The 8,959-nt window shown below is 53.2% G+C and overlaps 1 protein-coding gene and 1 long non-coding RNA gene across 3 annotated transcripts in view; one reads left to right on the forward strand and one right to left on the reverse strand.

Annotated features, from left to right (window-relative positions):
* KIAA0040 (KIAA0040 ortholog) overlaps positions 1–1,905 on the reverse strand; it is a 5,402-nt gene extending 3,497 nt beyond the window's left edge. The window contains exon 1 of one of the 2 annotated variants that reach the window (XM_042874179.1): positions 1,852–1,905. The gene's annotated coding sequence lies outside the window, so the exon portion shown is untranslated. Of the gene's footprint in view, positions 1–1,805; positions 1,828–1,851 lie in introns of those variants that run through there. The other variant, XM_042874181.1, reaches the window with a different exon arrangement.
* A 75-nt stretch (positions 1,906–1,980) lies between these two features.
* Positions 1,981–6,900, forward strand: LOC122181615. Its single transcript, XR_006179504.1, has 3 exons — positions 1,981–2,118; positions 3,143–3,266; positions 6,772–6,900. It is a non-coding gene; the product is annotated as an uncharacterized LOC122181615 (long non-coding RNA).
* Positions 6,901–8,959: the final 2,059 nt, after the last annotated feature.

Below are 8,959 nucleotides of genomic sequence, written 5' to 3' on the forward strand. Positions count from 1 at the left end.
AGAAGAGAAGAGAAGAGAAGAGAAGAGAAGAGAAGAGAAGAGAAGAGCAAAAAAAACCCAACCGCCTCAATTTCAGACAAAACAGGATGTTCAATTTTACTCCTGCCCTAAGCCGCTTCATGTTTACTGCCTGTAAACTTCAGGGGAGGGAAGGAGGGCTGGGACTTCCTTTTAAGCTCATAATTAATTGTTTGCAGTGGGGGGGAAAAAAAAAGGAGAGAGTCCTTTGAAATGTTTCCATTTGAAAATGGATCTGAATGTGGGGAAAAAGCCCTCACTGGCTGTTTAGTCTGCAGGGTGAGGCTGGCAGCTGAGACCCCTACCCTGCAGGGTGGGATAGCAGAACCAAGGGTTGATGCATCCTTGCAGGGCAAGCAGAGGCACGGCACCCAGCATGACAGCCAGGCTGCCTTGTAGCACTGCTGCTTTTCAAATGCCTTTTCTTCTTGGTGCGTGCATCGCCTTTTGTGTTGTGGATGAAGAGATGCCTGTGCGCTACATGAAGGGGTTCTTCTGTTACTAAATAAATAAATAGGAGAGGGGAGAGCAGGAAAACGGGTGCCTTGTTGAGCCTGAGAGTGCTGGGGTTAGCTGAGGCCACCCATTGCTAGCTCAGCGCCTGCCTTCCTGCACGCAGCCCTTCCTTCTCACTGCTTTTTAGGAAAGTTTAGCGCTGCTGCCCCGTTTAATGCTGCAGCAGCAGCATCTCCCTTTGGAGAAGGATGGAGGGGCAGAGCCACAATCCAAGCTGTGATCCAGGATGGGTGTGAGTGTACACGGAGCTGCCGGTGGGAGGTCGTCGTGTTTCTGGGCCAAGAACCATCAACTGGGCCAGGAGGCACTTGGAGACAGGGCAGTGTCTGGGAGGGCTGCTCAGTGCCTGCTAAATGCGTTCTTTGTGCTGGGGAAGTGTTGGCAGCGCATCAGGAGGAGGCTGACAGGAGAACTGGCTCGGGAGGTCCTGCAGTAGGGTTTGGAGCTGACGTGTGTGCCTCTCCTGTTGGGGTTTTTGGAGGTGTGTGCCTAGCTCCGCATCCTTTAATCCACCTCAGCTGGAAGCAAACTGGTTTTAAGGACGGAGCATCTCCTGTGTTACAGGGAAGGGGAAGCAAGCTGGGGGGCACAGGCTGGGCACAGGGAACCTAGCACAGGCAGCCTGGCTTGCCCACATCCGTGGCACAGCAACCACAGCCGTGCAAGGAACTGCAGGGCCTCTGCAGATGAGGTCAAGGGCTGGGAGTCACTGTGCACCAAGCCAAGGTGCAATGTGTCCCAGGTCCCCTGGAGCCCACGAGCTACATGACGCAGCCGGGTACGCATGCGGAACACCGCCGGTTTTCCCTGTTTGCACCTGCAGATTGGAAGGCAGCGGGGTGAAGCCATCGCAGACCTGGAAGTGGTGAGCAGCAGCAGCAGCAGCAGCCCTGCCGTCATCCGCTTCAAACGCTGCAAAGCAAACGTGTGCCGAGAGCCGCCGCACGGACCAGAGCTTCATCCCGTGCCCCCAAGGCGCACAGCTACGGCCCGGCATGAGCGCTCCCTACGCGGCTGCTGCTAACGGGGTTAAAGCGAAAGCACGGGCTGAGCTGCACGAAGCACAGCACGGACCTCGCCCGGCACTGTGCTACAGCGGCCACAAGACCCTCTCTATGCCCACACCAATGTCATAAGAGCCCCGCAAGCGCGGCTCCACCTGGCTCAGCCCCGGAGCCCAGCTGCCAACCGAGGGAGTCGACAGCATCTCCTGCGTCCCTTCCGAAGTGGCAGCCGCGGTCACCCCAACACCTCGCACCCCCATCCCTCACCTGGGCACCCCGCAGGGGGCTCCGCGTGCCGCCGGCCCGCACCTACCTCGTCCCGCCGAGCAGAGGGAATGGGCCGCCCGCCCCGCAGCCTCCGCCCCCGGCCCGGCCCCAGCGGGGCTCCCCCCGCTCCGCCCCGGTGCTGGCTGCGCTCCCGGGCCCTAGAGGACGAGCTGAAGGGACGGGGCGGACGGCCCGAGGGGAGCCGGGCTCACAGCGCGGGGTTTGGGCACAGCGGGCAGGAACTGGAGAGGGCTGCCCTTAGACGGGACGGACTGCGGAGGAGGCGGCTTCCCTGCAGGGCGGTGCTCGGAGGGTTCGGTGCTTTCCAGACGTGATTCTTGCTCGGTTTCGAACGCCCCCACCCCTCCCACTTTAGCCTTTCCTTCCCGTTTCTCTTTTATCTGCTCACGAGGGATAACCTGGATCCGCCGTAGCCCCGTGCGCTGTGCTGGCGGCCGGGCGTGCTGTGACTGGAAGAGCGCACAGCTGAGGCTGTCCCGGCCACAGCAAGCGGGGCAAACCCCACGCCTGTTTGATCCTCCTTAACTAGAAGTGGCCATTTTTAGCGGCTGCAGGGCCAGCATAGCTGCAGGTGTTGGGCCATGGGCTCGTTGCCCTGTACTGTGGCTCAGTCCTTTCTTGTTGCTGGCTGACTTGGGCAGAAGCCTCACCAAGCAAGGAACTGCTGAGCCCCAGCCTTTGGGGCCCCACGTGCCTCTTTGCCCAGCTCTCAGGTTTTGCCAGTGAAGGTTCAGGCTGGATGTCAGGAACAATTACTTCTCCAAAAGAGCAGTGATGCAGTGGCACAGCCGCCCAGGGAGGCGGTGGATCACTGTCCCTGGAGGTGTTACAGACCCATAGAGATGTGGCACTGAGGGATGTGATTAGTGAGCAGTATTGGAGGCAGGTTGGACTCGATGGTCTTTTGAAGTCTTTTCCAACCTGAATGGTTCTATAACTTACAAGGATATCTGAATGCCTCATATCCTCTTTCCAGTGGTGGTCTGGAACAGATGCATTACAAGAACACAAATCCCTCATAACTGATGGGGCAAGGAGCCCCACAGCTCAGCTATGTGTGGTGTTTAAAAAAAAAAAAAAAAAAAAAGCCAAATTTTGGGGGTTTGAACCTGTCACCTGTTAGTTTCATTCAGCCTCCCCACTTCCCTATCAGTGAGGCCGCTCTTACTCAGCAAGCACGAGTGCTGGGGATGGGAACAAAGATGCAGTGACCATGCTGAGGGGATGTGATGGAGCTGGTGACGGATGGCTCTGCCCTTGGGCAAGATGTGGCCACTGCTGCTCGTACTGAACTCTCTGGGTGCTTTGTTTTCCAGAAGTAGCACCAAGTCAGAGGAAGCTGTGACTCAGAGGCCGATGAATCACTCCTGCTCTGGATTACACGGCTTTTTTCCTCCTCCTGGGCCTCCAGCACGGACTGAGGAGCCCAATGTCTCATTGGTAAGAATCCTTTTAAAGCTGGAATGAGACCTGAACATTTGGGAAACACTGCAATGACTGGTGGTGAGAACGCTGCTGTAACACACTGGTGCTCCACGAGCAGGGCTCTGCATCCCACGGGACCCCTAGGATCCGCCAGCACATGGCCTATTTTTAACCCAAAACACGCAGTCCCCCAGGATGTTGTGTTTTCAACCCACATCCGTGCACCCTCACCCTCCTCGCAGCCTCACTGCAGCAAAATTCCCCAATTTCCCCCCTCCAACACAGAGCAGAACTGCTGCTCACGGGCACACCTTCCCCTCTGCTCTGTTTGCACACTGTGGCGCAGCTCAAAGTAAGCAATGGAAAACTCTGCTCGCAGGGAAACATTCCTCTCATTTTTCCCCGATGCTTCTGCCTTTTCCCTCCTTCTCCCCCTCCCAGCAAAAAGAAAGGAGAAAAAAAAAAAAAAAAAGGAAAAGGAGGCTGCAGTTTAAATGCTAAAAATAAAGCTGCCCGGTCGCTTGCTGGATAAAAATAGCGGCCCCTGGTATTTATTTGAGCAGCAGCAGTCGCCTTTCCGGCTTTGGAGCAGAGCTCAGGAGGAGGATGGGGAGGGCGATGCTTGAGGCCAGGTGGTGAGCACAGAAGCTGCATTGGGTTTGGCTTGAGGTCAGGCCTTCCTCTACATGAGGGAAGTTCTCCAGGGGCAGGACAGGCCCCAGTGCGCTGGGTTCCATCTGTCTGCCAGGGAGCTGTGCCCCCACAAGTGCCTATGGCTCCATTCTGCACCCGCAGCGATGTGGATGCTGCTCCTGTGCTGTGCGGGGCTGTCAGGCTGAGCACCCCCTGTTAAAAGGAGGATTTGTTTGGGACATTCCAAACAATTGGTGGTTGCTTTGTGTGTGTGAGCAGGAGCTCCTTCCTGAGGAAATCCCATGGCAGCAGGAGGTGGGGAAAGCGGAACTGCCTGCAGGAGCTGTATGGGGAGCAGCCTGAGGATGAGGTGGTGCCCTGGCATGGAGATTGGGCAGTGGGGTAACCCTGCCCCAGCACCATAATGGGCTGGACCTCAGGGCTGGACTTCTTGGGAATGTCAACCACATGCTCGGGGATGAGAAATGCTGGGATGTGGGCCTTCCTACCCGAGGGCTGTATCTGACCTGGTTTGCTGTCTGTTGGGATTGCTCACTGCAAAGCAGAGTCCCAGGGGTTAATGGCTTGGAGCGGAGGTGTGGTTGGGCTGCTTGGATTCTGTTGTGTTGTTGTTTTTTTTTTAATCTCATGCTGCTCTGAACACCTGGTTTCTGCCTGATGAGAGCTGCCAAGATGGTTTTTTTGGGGGTAGGAATGTGCTTGTAATGATGGGAGCAGGGCACAGACCTCTGCATTGCGCTCCATCCCTCTGCTGCTGCTGAGCATCGGGCACCCCTCAGTGTCAGCACCCCAAACCTGAGCCGAGCAGCACAGCAGCAGGGCAGGGCAATGCCATTCCTTTAACAAATAGCAGACACCATTTTTCTTTCTTTTTTTTTAATAAATATTTTTTTTAATCTTACATTCAGCACAAAGGTTCGTTGCGAGCAGCGTAAGACCTCAATGTTTGAGGCCCGATGCTGCCCCATGGCTCTGCTGTATGGGGACCGTGCAGCTGGGGCAGGGGGGAAATGAAAGCAAGATGCAAATCGTTGGAGGGGAGAGAGGACAAACAGCCAGAGGCCTTTCTCCTGTGGGTGTTTCACCTCTCCCTGACCCCCTCAAGGGACAACAGGTGCCTTTCTTTGGTGATGCTCAAAGCTTTGCATGGTGCTAGGATCAGTGGGCAGGCAGGAGGATGCAGCTTCAATATTTCTGCCTTGATTACCATGTATATCCCCTATGCTTTTATCAAGAGAAACTGCTGGAATGAATTGGAAGTGGCACAGTGTGTATGTATAGGTGGGAAAGGGAACAGCCCATGGGCTGCCCTCACCTCTCTCCCAATCCCACAGAGAGGATAATGGATCAATGAAAATTAAAAGCCCTACATTTGGATTTGATTAAAAGAGATTTTTTTTTTAATGCCCTGCATAATGATGTGGTAGCGCTTGTAGCTATGGGAGTCGGAGAGATAAAAAGGGGAATGAGGGTTTTAAATGGATGATGAGCACATTCAGGCTTACGAGGGGGAATAAAAACCAAGAAACAAACATTAGAAACAGGGCTGTAAGGAAATATCACGTTCTGCAAGGCATCAAACATGGGAGGTGAGCAGCCCAAGCTCAGGAAACTTAGCACTTTCTCTGCAGGGCACTGGGTGCTTTCCCAGCCCCCTAAGCTGGAAAGCAGAGAAGGGGGGATGGCAGTGGGGGTTTGGGATGGGGAGTTACAGCTGCTGTTGCTCAAGTGCCAGGCTTGGAGTCAATGCTTACAGACTGGCCGAGAACCCTTGTGTGCCCTCCTGATGTTTGCTGGTGGGACAAAGTTCCCGAGCATCACTCATGCAAGAAGGGGACTTTGGTAAGAGGGCTCTGATGAAATATTTGGGTACAAAGTGCAGATGGGGTGGCGGGCAGCACAGTGCTTGGCTGGAGCTTTGCCCCAGGAGGTAAGGGGCTGCTGTGCAAAGGCCAGGCATTATGCTTCTTGGAGAGGTTGGGAATGGGAATGGGACATCTTACCATGTGTGACCCCATCTGGAATGTGCTGAACTTAGTATCATCACTGCATGCAATAAGTGCATGTGCCATGCAAAAAATGTGCTGTGCAGGGGTTGTGGGGTGATGGGCTGGGTGGGCACCGGTGGTGGGTGATGGGGTTGGTGTGGTGGGGTTCAGGACTGCCCTGGCCTGAAGGAGGAGTATGGGGAATTTGGAAAAGGGCTTGTGGCAGCCTGGCCCCCTCCTTATCCAGTCTGAAATGTGTTGGAGAGCAGTGGCCTCACTTAGGGGTCATACAGGGCACCCACCAGGTTGGCTTGCTGAGATGCAAAGCACAGTCAGCTTTAGCAGCACAGGTGGTGGGACACCTCTGGGTGTTACCCACAGTGATCACTGCTGCCCAGATGGGCACCACGATGGAGACTGAGATGTCCTCTACCTCCTACATCTCCAGAAGACTTTGTGATCCTTGGTGCAAATTGGAGCTGAGGTTTTTCATTGGCACAGGATTCGTTTGGTGCCAATGGCTGAGCTCCAGGCTTTGCTATTCCTCTCCCCACAGCAGTGGGGCTGCAGATGTGCCCCGTGCTCTGCAGTTCCCTTTTTTCTCTCCAATTGGAGTAAGAAACAGGAGCATAGAAAGCACTGCAAAGCAAATTCCCCTGCTTTTGTCTCCCTGGAATTAAATTTAGCAGTCTGGCAGAAGTTCTGCCAGTTGCTTGGGGTTTTCTCATTCTGGTTGGCTGCACGGTGAACATGAAAATTTAAGATGTGAGATCTAAATAAAGCCTGCATGTGGAATGAAGGGAGGCTTCCCATACTCTCTGAGATTCACACTTGTCCTGGAGGTTTTGCTAAACCCATGCTGTGTTTTGTTTTACCAGGAGCACGTTCTGCCAGGAAGGTGCTGGTGGAGGAAGGGTACCTTGCAATGGGGCTTCAGCCCTCGAGTCACAGAATTGTAGAACCACTCAGGTTGGAGAAGACCTCTCAGATCCCCAAGTCCAACCCCAACCCACCACACCATGCCCACATCCCTCAGTGCTACATGTTCGTGGTTCACAACACCTCCAGGGATGGTGACCCCGCCACTCCCAGGGCAGCCTGTGCCACTGCATCACCACTTCTTTGGATGAGTTTTTCCTAATATCCAACCTGAACCTTCCCTGGAACAATAGAAGGCCATCACCTCTCATTCCTCCCCTTTTGTTGTTTCTTCCCAGAGGCACACAGCTCACTCGTTTGGTATCTTTTATTAATGTATAGAAAATGCATTAAAAAAAGGAACTATACATAGCCTAAGAGCGGTCAAGACTAAAAATACTAGTTAACAATGGTTAACAAGCGTCGATCCCATTCTCCCAGCTACGTTTTCATTATGGGGTGGGGGAGGGTTGTTTAATATATTATTTATTTGTATTATTTATTTTCTCTCTTTATGCATTTATCTGCTTTCATCTTCCCCTCATTTGGCTGCACTGGTCTGCGTTTGGTTCATCAAAATCTCTCCAAAGGGTTTTGTTGCCTCTGTTCTTCCGTCGCCTTTCTATGTTGTTTAGTTTTTAGTTTCTGAAGGAGTAAACACAATTGCAGTGTAACACCTGTACATGAGACTCTGCTTTTTGCTTGGTTGGTTCTATCCCCATGTCACCATCCCTCTGTCAAACCTCTGACACCTGTATAGCTCTGAGCTGGGCAGGGACATGCCACTCATCCGTGTGGGCTTGCTTGGGTTTGGTGACCTACAGGTGGTTGATTGGTAGAAATGGGGATGGGCTTGGTCCTGGGGCAGAGCCTTTGGTTGGGGAGGGGGGTATAAGCATGGATTAAAGTTTTTTGGGGCGAGAACTTTTTGCTGGCAGTATCTGACAGGGTGAAGGCTACTGGGTGCTGCTTGGAGGTGTGTGGTCACTCCAGGGTGTGATGTGCTGGGGTCTGGAAAAGGGAACCCGGCTGGTGTGGAGATGAGATGCTGGGTGGGTGCTGGGGCTCCTGCTGCTCTTCTGCAAGCTGCCTGAACCTCTGCCTCACATGGTGTGAATATTGCTTTGGGAAGGAGCTGAGAGCGCATTTAGACTTGTACTGCGCTTTGTGATGCCCACAGTAAAGCAGTGCAAAGAGGAGGAGCAGAGGTGAAGGCTCTGATGCTCTTGAAGCATCCTCCTGCCAAAACCCAGCTATCTTTGGGGAAGCCCCCACTCCATTATTCCTCCATAAATGCTGCCCTAAGTGTCACTTCACTGAATGCAGCTCTTCCTTTCAGGCCTTCTTGTCTTTGGTCATGCAGTAAAGCAGCATGTGGTGGAAAGGTGGACATCAGGTGGGAACAGAAACAGAGGGATAACCGCACTGGGAAAGAGGTGAGAGGGTCCCTTGGTGTTTCCTTCTGGTGTTTAGGGTTCAGAAACAAGAGGTGGCTTTGGAAGGCTGTGGAGGTGCTGGAGCATGTGGTCTTCTGCAGGGTGAAGGGCTGACACGCTGCTGGTGCTTTGGGATGTGACAGCAGCAGGGCAAAGGGGCCCTGACCCATCAGGATGGTGGTGGAAGGAAGCAGAGCTGGTGACATTGAAAGGAGAATTGGGAAGAAGCCAGGTTTTCTGGCTTGTAACAACCCTTTTGTTTTCCTGAAAGAACTTGTTTTGTTTCACTGGAAGATTGAATATTGTCTCCAGGGGTGTCCTTCAGACTTGGCGGCAGAGCTGTGTTGGCCAGACCCTCCTGTCCCAGCTGCAGGACCACAGGATGATGGATATGAGCAGAGAGGGAGGGACGCATATCAGGACATCTACTGTGAGAATAACCAGCCTCTTTGAGGATCTTCTTTTGAGCCTCCTGGAAAAGCAAGGCAGGTTTTGATTTTCTGTTTGTTTTGTGCTTATGAAAACAATTTTCTTGCCTTCCCCTTGATAGCCAGTGTTGAGTTACCATTTTTTTTTTCACTGCCATCTCTTTGTTACACCTGGGTGGAAAAGCAAACAGCTCAGTCCTGATCAGGAGATGAACACCATCCACCACTAACCTCTGTTTCTAGCTGTAACTGCTGTACTATGGCACTTTATTTAGGGTACTTCT

The sequence above is a fragment of the Lagopus leucura genome, unplaced genomic scaffold, assembly GCF_019238085.1.
Source record: "Lagopus leucura isolate 7727_CA_CO unplaced genomic scaffold, USGS_WTPT01 Super-Scaffold_100009, whole genome shotgun sequence".
Taxonomy (NCBI): domain Eukaryota; kingdom Metazoa; phylum Chordata; class Aves; order Galliformes; family Phasianidae; genus Lagopus; species Lagopus leucura.